An 8,869-nucleotide genomic window follows, 5' to 3' on the forward strand; every position below is an offset into this window, starting at 1 on the left:
GGTCATCCAACAGCGCTTGTGGCCAAAGATAAAAGACAAAAGAATCTAAAGTAATGGAACCATATGTTTAATTATTAAAAAAAAAAAACCTTTCAGTAGAAGATGAGATTTCTAACTCTTATTGTCAAAAGCAAATTTATACCAACTCAACTCAGCTGGAAAAGTTTCACATGGAACCAACATTTCAACCAGTTTTAAATTTCTCTCCTTCAAAATTACAAACTCTAATTTCTAAGTTTGGTTCAATCTGGCAGACCTAGTTTTTCAGATAAAATGTGTTCCTAGAATCCACAGGATAAAGCATGTTCCCATAGAAACCATGCTATATTTAGGAGTTGCTTGTCTACAAAGGACTAACCAGGAAATGAGGGAGGCGGGACCAAGAGTTGCACAAAAAAATAAATTCAGGTGTAATTTGGGACTATGGCCAGCACACAAATTTATTGTTCACATGGATGATGTCAGGATTGCAAGGTACTAAAATGTGTGTATATTGTATTTCCAGCACTGTGCAGTCCATATTTTTCCCACTATACTTAGAATTCAGCTCATTTTCCTTCGGTGGTGCCCAGATTTTCAAAAAATATATAACAAAACCTTAATAGGAGAGCTTAGAAATCACCAAGTCCAGAAGAGTAGAAACAGCTGTTTTCATTAACCAATGAAGCCACCACTATTCAGAGAGTTTAAAAAGTTACCACAGGCAGTAGGGCCAGTTGGGGAGTAGGTAAGGTTGACAAACATAACCTCATTTCAAGCCCTCATGTCCACTACACCACAAGATACTGTTGTGAACTTGAGATCATTTCTGGGAGGCCCATTAACAATCCAGGGCTTCAATGCCCATCTTTCCTAAGATATCTAGAATCTTATTTTGGTGATGAACCTTAAAAGTACATTTAAGAACCCTAGAAAGTTAAAATTCTTCTTCAGATGTAGTTCTTTGCTCCCAAATAACCATTAGAATAAGGCATTAACCTTGGTGATTATCCTAAGTTGGTTTTCAGAAGCCAAAGTCAATCTGACCTGCTCAGGAGCAGGTCTGAAGCAGACGCTGCTGGAGATGCCACCATCTGACCCACTCTTCCCCCTCCATGGAAGATGTCACTGGAGAAGGCCATCAGTGGGTAGTCTCTGCTCCTGGAAAGATGTGCTGGGAGTCGCTAAGCATTCTATAGTGTTAAATTGCCACTTGTGAGACATCCTTAGGAAAGTGGCAACAAAATCTCCAACTGCTAATTCCCTAGCCGGATTATAATCCTAAATCATTAACCAAGACCTTGAAGTGCCAGCTAGGATGCCCCGTTTGACCCAGAACACCCAGAGGCGAAGCCCACTCAGATACTGAAGGCAGCACCCGGGACTTGGACCTCTCCCAACTCTGGGCATCTGTGTTCTTGGTCCCTTTACACATGTCTCTCTGTGTGTTCGTGTGGGTGGCTCCTTCTGTCTCGTTCTGTCCCGGATGCAACATAACTTTCTCCGAGGAGACGTGGGATTTAAAACCAGAAGGGTGGAGACAAACCATCCCACATCCCTCCCCTCCATTTCACAGACAAGAGATGGAGGCCCGGGTTGGCCAATCTGTCCCTTTCCCTTTTCCCCCCTGAGGAAAGTGACCCAAGCCAGCATTTCTGACCATCTTTAGGTGCCAAGCAAACTGAAGATCATCAAACCCATATACTTAATTTTTTTTTTAATTTTTAAAGATTTTATTTATCTACTTGACAGACAGAGATCACAAGTAGGCAGAGAGGCAGGCAGAGAGAGAGGAGGAAGCAGGCTCCCTGCTGAGCAGAGAGCCTGATGCGGGGCTTGATCCCAGGACCCTGGGATCATGACCCAAGCCGAAGGCAGTGGCTTTAACCCACTGAGCCACTCAGGCGCCCCCCCTTAATTTTTAAAATTTATGTTCTAGCATAGCTATTGTCTCAAATAATGAAACCAAAGTTGGCACGGAAAAGTCTTCGGTGGTTGAGAGCCAGGGAAATGTGTTGGGAAAGCTCAGGGAGCCTGCAGAGTGGGAGACATTTCCTCTGCTATAGCTATAACTTTACACTTCGCTCTCCTGTTTGATGAAGTTTTAGAATGCAAGTGAGGTCTGGAGCCGATGACCAAGAAAGAATTTTTGAGATGTCGTTAGTGCAAAATGGTAGTTTACTAAAGCATGCGGACAGGACCCGTGGGCAGAAAGAGCTGCTGCCCCATGATCCCAAGGACTGGCTGATTATATACTCAGGAGTTGGGGAGGTGAGGACAAAGGGGGTGTTCAGAAGGGCTGACATATGGTAAAGAAGACTATCAGGACACTAGGGTCCTGGTTATTGACAAGCCAACCTGTGGGGGGAGGGGTTTTGTTTGTTTTTTCCTAATGAGGGATCAATATGAAGTCAGTTGGGACTCTTCTGGAAGTCAGGTGATTGTAAATCACTAGGACATCTGTAAACTAAGGGAGACTCCTGTCCTCCAGGACAGGGATCTCTATTAGGTAACCATTAGGGCAGCCAGGAGGGCCTGAGGAATGTCACACACGTCAGGGGGACAGGGGTGTAGGGTGCCAGCCTCTGCCTTGTCCTTAGCTAGCCTTTTGCTCCCTCATCATGTCTGAGGGAGTCTGTGGGAGTACACAGAGTGAGCGTCTGCTAGGGAGAACCTAAACACATATGGAAACCCTCACATTTCCAGAGTAGCATTCTCCCTAGGGCTTGGGAGAACCAGATTTTTTATTTTTGCAGGATGGAGGACTGTAGTTGTCTGTGCTTACTGATATAGACCCTTGTCCTCTCAGTGACCCCTTCTAGTGATGTAGGTCAAGTACTCACTGTTCCGAAAGAAATGTGTCACACTTCCATGGTTCAGCCAAGGCCCAGAACTTCAAAATTCCGATCTGTGAAGATAGGTGAAAGGTATCCCTCATACATCAATTTAAACTTTTTTTTTCTAGCAGCCAAAGAAGGGGAAGAAGGTAAATGGAACACAAATATCTCTTTGAGGTTTAAAGCAGTTAAAGAAAACACGTTCGAGGGTTTGGAGTGGTCACCAATGAAACCAGCTATCATAAAAAGCCAACAGGAAACCCGAAGAGCAAACGCATTGTCCAGGGTGATCTGGACAGCTGGGGGGTGATCTGGCTGTCACACCAGAGCCAAAAGATTCTCTGAGGAGGACTGAATCGAGACATGATTCAAGGCTGGGACTTCACCCCTCTCCGGAGGCAGACCCCGTTTCTGTTACTGTTTTTTATGGGAAGATGATGCCTGTGTACAAACTCAGAGAGCTGGCGTCTAAAGGCCAGAGGCAGTTGTGTTTGTCTACCGTGTTTTTTGCTGCGTGACACCTGACGGGGTGTATATTAGAGAGTCAAGGGAAACACTGCAGGATCAGCAGCTGTAAACAGCACTGGACAGCACCGGAAACAAGATCGCTAGAGCGCCCTGTTTCCAAGGAAGCCGGGCCCTTGGTTACCATGGTGATAACTCAGCCTCGAAGAGCCCCGCCTTGGAGCTGTCTGGTCCAGGAGGTTTATCACGCGCTGGATCTCAGCCAGCACAGCATACCTGCCGAGCCCGGCACCTGTCCGTGCTTCCAGAAATCAGCAGTGGTAGAGGTCAGCCGTGATGGGGACAGCTGGTTCTGTGCTCTCGGGACAGCTGGCAGCCGCAGGCACGCACGGAGGAGGACTGACTTAATACAGAATTATAAGTGACTCCTGAGATTCTTTAAATGACCTGGGGTGGGACTCCAGAATAAAATCAGTATTTCCAACCATGTGAGTATGTGGGGCTTTGCCATCATAGTCTGCAAACAAACGCTGCAAACAATATGATAATGGTTTTTAATCCTCAGCTGTGATGTGGGAACACCAGTTGTGATGTGGGAACCATATATATATATATATGCAAGTCCTTGCAATTTGGAGTACTTTACCTCCCATAATTAATACATTACTTCTTATGTAGTTTTAAGCCCATTTTAGCCTGAGTGGACCCCATGCTACTCATGCCAACGTGCTGCTCTAGTCTGCTTTTGCTGAGTACTGGGGCACATGGCAAATCATAGTTTTATTGCCTTGACCTGTCTTCCTGTCTGGTTCCATCCTACTGGGGTCTTTCCAGGTTTGCCTCTCCCTCGCGCTGTGGGTGCCATGAAAGGGATGTGGCAGGACAGATAGGACTTGGATGATCTCGAACCAGGATGAGAGAAGGAGGGCTGTAGGGACACAGGTTCAAGTACAGGACAGAGACGGGGCTGTGCTAAGAGGTGGTTACTCTTTGAGGTGAAAGGGTCTGATTGTTTTGAAGATGCTTGACCCTGAATTGAGAAATCACCCCTGCAGCCCCACAGTTCCATCTGGGGGAGAATCGGGTAGACCTCACATGTCTGATAGCAGAGGACAATGTTCAAGAGAAATAAAAGGGGGAATCCTAGAGGGAAAGGCTCTGGCTGGGGCACTGGGGGATAAATGGGCAAGACGATGCTACGAAGTCCCCCAGAAAGAGGGGTAGTCATGGTGCCAACCCAACAGTTGAGAACAAAGGCTCTTTCTCCTCTTTGGGAGAATGAAGGAAGGTGGAGTAGCTCTTCTTCAGTCTCTCTAGGGAGTAAAGTAGGTCACTCTGCCTAACATCGTCTTGTTTTATACATCATTTCCTGATGTCTTGATGATATCTTGTACATCATTTCCTGACCAGGCTGCGTGTGCTCACCCGCTAGTAGTAAGGCCCCACCCACATCTGTCCTACCTCCCCAGAGTTAGTTGTTAATATCCCATCTTTCTGAAGCAGAGGGGGCTACAGAGAATGTCGATATCCTACTGCTCTGCAGTATGATGTAGGCTAGGCAACACAGATCTAGTATGGCCTCTTTTGTTGACAAGTGAAGGGAACCTGACGACACTGAGCCTCACCTCTGTGTTAGAGCTGAGTTTCAACCCCCATCTGTGTTTGGCCCTGGATGGGTAGGAACACGAACCAGAGAAGCATGGGGATCTGATTTTGTGTCTAAAACCTTCAAGCTCACCACAGTTCCAGTTTGGGGTAGAACTTGGGGATAAGAAAGGGAAATTAAATGGCTAATTATTTCCTGGCCAGAACAGATTTTAGGGGCCAGATAAATCCATTTACAGAGAAACAAGGAAGATATCATTTCAGCAGCTAGAGAAATACTGTGCCTTTTTCTTTATTTCAGATCTTGAAAATCTAATTGATTTTTTAAATTTCTTTTCTCTACCTCTAACTGACCCTTGAGATTTCGTAAGGTCAGGGAGGACCAGCTGTAGCTTAACAACTCGTTCCCCAGTGTGTGTGTGCGTATTCGTGTGTGATATCTGACACCTAAGATCATCCTAAATTCATGCTCTTTCTACAACACCTCACTGCCTCTGAAGGAGAAGCAACTAATCCCTATGATATGCTTGTTTAACTCTGGGTTCTATGTTTTGTATATAACTTAAATTACTCAGAAGTAATGGAATTTCCTGATAATAGACCTTTGATGGTAAGCTGGGCCAGCCTCCCACTATAATAGATAAGTGGCCAGACCCTCTCCCTCCATGCACTGATAGCCAGGGCTCAGTCACGTGACCCAGCGCTCTAATTAGACATTTGTGCCCACACCTGGACATGGGGGCCAGGGTTACCGACACATAGTGAAACTAGTCTAGATGTGCCGTATCCCCACATCCTGGACTTGGATAAGCCCTGCCTTTAAGATCATATCTCTCAGACCATAATCAGGGCAGGAAGTGTGACAGGAAGCTTTGTCAATGTGTATGTGGTAAACACGCTTGACTACCCCCTGAGTTAGACATTTCCTACCTGCCAGTCTGTGGTTGCTCCCTGAGAATGTGACCCGGCTACAGTTGCTTCTTGAGAACATCAGCTTCCTTTCTAGCAATATGACCCTGAGGGAGTCTCTAGCCCTTCTGTGGGCTACCAACACCTGAAAGGATAAGGCCTCCTTTCACCATCCTTAGGGGTGTCCTCTGAACGATTGTACCAGGATAACCCAACGGCTTGCTGAAAGTGTGGGTGCTTTGTCTCACCCACACAGGAGCCTGAAGCACCCTATTAATAACCTGCCCCGGTGACTCTGATGTGGGTTGAAGCTGAAAGCTTGGCCTTACTCTCTGCCTCCTTCTCACTGGGCCCATTCATGAACCAACATGATATGGGCTTCGCTGCCTCTGGCTGTTTGGATTAGGGTCACAGCCACCACCTGGAATTCCTCCTGCCTCTTTGTCCTTCACAGCAGGTTGAACCTGTCAGAATCTGTCACTTCCTTGGAGCATGCCCTTGGCCTGCCCAGCCGCCCCCATGAGGCAAGCCCCTTGGGTGGAGTGCATTCCCTCAGCTTCACCTTTCGGGGCTCAAACTTTCTCCCCAGGGCCCATAACTAAGCCGACATTAATTATGACATCCCTAAGTCCCCATTGAGCCCATGTCCACATGACTGAAATCCATTGGTTAATCATAAGAAACTCAGACATTTTTTAATTCCTTAAAAGAAAAATAAAAGCTGTAAACTTAGAGGATGCTGGGAGCGTGCACGCATATCTTCGGAACTCAAGGTGCTTTTGATGGAGGTGTCAGTTTTGCATTGTGCTCCTCTCAAAAAACAAAAAGCAAAAAAACAAAACCTTCTTAAGAAAGGGAAAAAAATTACATGCTGCCTATTTTAAAAATAAAGGGAATCAAAGATTCTGTTGCTTGCCCAGAATCACATGGTGCCAATCTGAGACTAAATCCCAGTTGTCTAGCTTGCCCCAGGTGTCCAATTCAAGGACCATGCCCACTCCCCTCACCTCCACATAATGCAGTGACACAATAGTCTGTTAGCAATGTGGAGCCATCCAGAAGGCAGTACTGAAGTATTGCCCGGCCCGAGGGAAATTAAGCCTTGTCTGTGCTCTGCTGTGGTAACAACCCAGCCTTCTCGAATGGGCTTTTGTCCTATATGTACCATAGGCAAAATGCACTCAGCTTTGCTCATCACCGACTTCTATAAGCTTTTGTGCTCTTTTGAAAATTTACTAATAACAGGGTAATTATTGTAATATCAAGAAGTTTTCTTTCCTTGAGAAAGAGGTTGGCATGGGCATCTAATTAAAACAGCTTTTCACACTCTGAACAAGGTGTCAGATTTTGATCAGCAGAATCCCTTACAGCTTGGCTTCTCCTTAAGAAAAGTTTATTGCTGGGGCGCCTGGGTGGCTCAGTGGGTTAAGCCGCTGCCTTCGGCTCAGGTCATGATCTCAGGGTCCTGGGATCGAGTCCCACATCGGGCTCTCTGCTCAGCAAGAAGCCTGCTTCCCTCTCTCTCTCTGCCTGCCTCTCCATCTGCTTGTGATCTCTCTCTGTCAAATAAATAAATAAAATCTTAAAAAAAAAAAACTTAAAAAAAAAGAAAAGTTTATTGCTAAGGGTCTGGTGAAATTTTGAGTAAAAAGTGATTTGTGAAATTGCTCTTCATTCTAACTAGAGCCTGCAAAAATGTGAGGAGTGATAGGTTCTGTAGTCACTGGAAAATAGACAAAAATCACTATTTTTTTTACTGAGCCAGAAGGAAATGTGAGGTTTCCAGGAAGGCTTGAGATGCGCTCCGCAGACTTGGAGATTCTGAAATCTTCGATGGCTAATGGCATCTATTTGAGTTCTTTGAATAGTTAAAGGATGAACCAGCTCAACACAAGAGCCATTTTGACTTGAAAATCCAAAACTGATATATCTCCATGGCCAGTCCTTTGTGGCCCAAGATGGGAATTTTCAAATTCTATCAATTTGAAGTAAGCAGAGTCTTCATCTTTAAAAACCCTCATCTGGGCATGCCTGGGTGGCTCAGTGGTTGAGGCATCCCACTCTTGAGTTTGGCTCAGGTCATGATTTCAGAGTTGTGAGATCCAGCCCTGCCTGAGACTCCATGCCCAGTGTGGAATCTGCTGGAGAGTCTCTCTCTCCCTCTTCCTCTGCTCCTCCTGCTCATGCTCACTCTCTTAATTAAATAAATCTTTAAAAAAATAATAACAAACCCTCCTCTGATCCTGTATTCCACCAACCATTGCCCTCTTACACTCCCTGCAACTTCATCATCAACGCACTGTTTTTGAACATTAGCTTATTTGTCCTTTTGGCAACATTTGGCCCTGTTGACCACACCTTTCTTGAAATACCTTTATTCTTTGGATTCCTCAAGCACCCTTCTCCCTGGTCACCTACACCTGCTTATCCAACCAATGCTTGCTATTCTTCACCTAAAAGCTGGAAGCTATCTAGGAAAGAGAGGAGGTGAGATCATGGAGACTAGGCATTATTTAATAAGTTGTGCTTTCTTTAGTGTATCTGTGCAATAGAACTTTCTGTAATTAAGCACTTGAAATGTGACCAATGGGACTGAGAAGTGAACATCTAAGTTTAATTTAATTTAATTAAAATAGCCACATGTGGCAGATGGCTACCACATTGGACAATGCAGTATAGAGTCTTCCTACATGAAATGTGGCCCGGGGACCAGCAGCCAGTGCATCACCTGGGTGCCAGTTAGAAAAGCGGAGTCTCAGGCCCCACCCCAGACCTGTTGAATAGAAACTGCCTCTTACCAAGATCTCCAGGTGATTCATAAGCACAATAACATCTGAGAAGCATTGCCTTGGAAAACTCATTTTTAAAGCATTACACTGACACTGTGCATATCTTCGTGCAGCTTCTGGGCCTTATTATTTTTTTTTTTAAGATTTTGTTTATTTACTTGACAGACAGAGATCACAAGTAGGCAGAGAAGCAGGCAGAGAGAGAGAGGAAGGGAAGCAGGCTCCCCACTGAGCAGAGAGCCTGATGCAGGGCTCGATCCCAGGACCCTGAGACCATGACCCGAG

Source organism: Lutra lutra, chromosome 11 (genome assembly GCF_902655055.1).
Source record: "Lutra lutra chromosome 11, mLutLut1.2, whole genome shotgun sequence".
NCBI classification, from domain to species: Eukaryota; Metazoa; Chordata; class Mammalia; order Carnivora; family Mustelidae; genus Lutra; species Lutra lutra.